Here is a 713-nt window from a genome sequence, read left to right on the forward strand (position 1 = left end):
CCCGCAGGCATGCTGACCATCACCGACTTCATCAACATCCTGCACCGCTACTACAAGTCGACCCGAGTGGGTAGGGGGGTGGTGGCTGGGGGGGAGTGGGCTGCCCCATAACCCTTTGGGTTGGGGCGGTGAGGGGGGTCCCGCTGGATTAACCTGGAGTTTTCTCGTGCTGCTCAGGTGCAGATCTATGAGCTGGAGGAGCACAAAATTGAGACGTGGAGAGGTAACGGAGCTGCTGCCTCCCGCTGCCCCATCCATTGTGGGGTGCCCCAAAGCTGAGCCTCCCCTCCCCACAGAGGTGTACCTGCAGGACTCCTTCAAGCCTCTCGTCTGCATCTCCCCCAACGCCAGGTGGGGGCTGCGGGGGGAGCTCAGGTGGCAGCATCGTGGGGGGGGGGGTCTGTATGAACCCCAGTTCCTCTTTTTCTCTCCACCCCACAGCCTCTTTGATGCCGTCTCCTCCCTGATCCGGAATAAAATCCACCGCCTCCCCGTCATCGACCCCGACTCGGGCAACACTCTCTACATCCTCACCCACAAACGCATCCTCAAGTTCCTCAAACTCTTTGTGAGTCCCCCTCCCCTCCCCGCACAGCAGTGGCTGCTGCCCCCCCCCAAGATGAGCCTGCAGGCTCCGGGGGCGTTGGGGGGTGGGCGCAGGTTTGATGCTGGGGGTTCCCTGGGCGGCGTTGGGGTCCCACTCCGCACCCAGC

General features: G+C 63.1%; 1 long non-coding RNA gene across 1 annotated transcript; it reads left to right on the forward strand.

The window, feature by feature from the left end:
* The first annotated feature begins 128 nt into the window (after positions 1 to 128).
* LOC116217757 lies at positions 129 to 595 on the forward strand. The gene is made up of 3 exons (XR_004162471.1): positions 129 to 223; positions 297 to 351; positions 442 to 595. It is a non-coding gene; the product is annotated as an uncharacterized LOC116217757 (long non-coding RNA).
* The last annotated feature ends 118 nt before the right edge of the window (positions 596 to 713 follow it).

The sequence above is a fragment of the Meleagris gallopavo genome, unplaced genomic scaffold, assembly GCF_000146605.3.
Source record: "Meleagris gallopavo isolate NT-WF06-2002-E0010 breed Aviagen turkey brand Nicholas breeding stock unplaced genomic scaffold, Turkey_5.1 ChrUn_random_7180001943166, whole genome shotgun sequence".
NCBI lineage: Eukaryota > Metazoa > Chordata > Aves > Galliformes > Phasianidae > Meleagris > Meleagris gallopavo.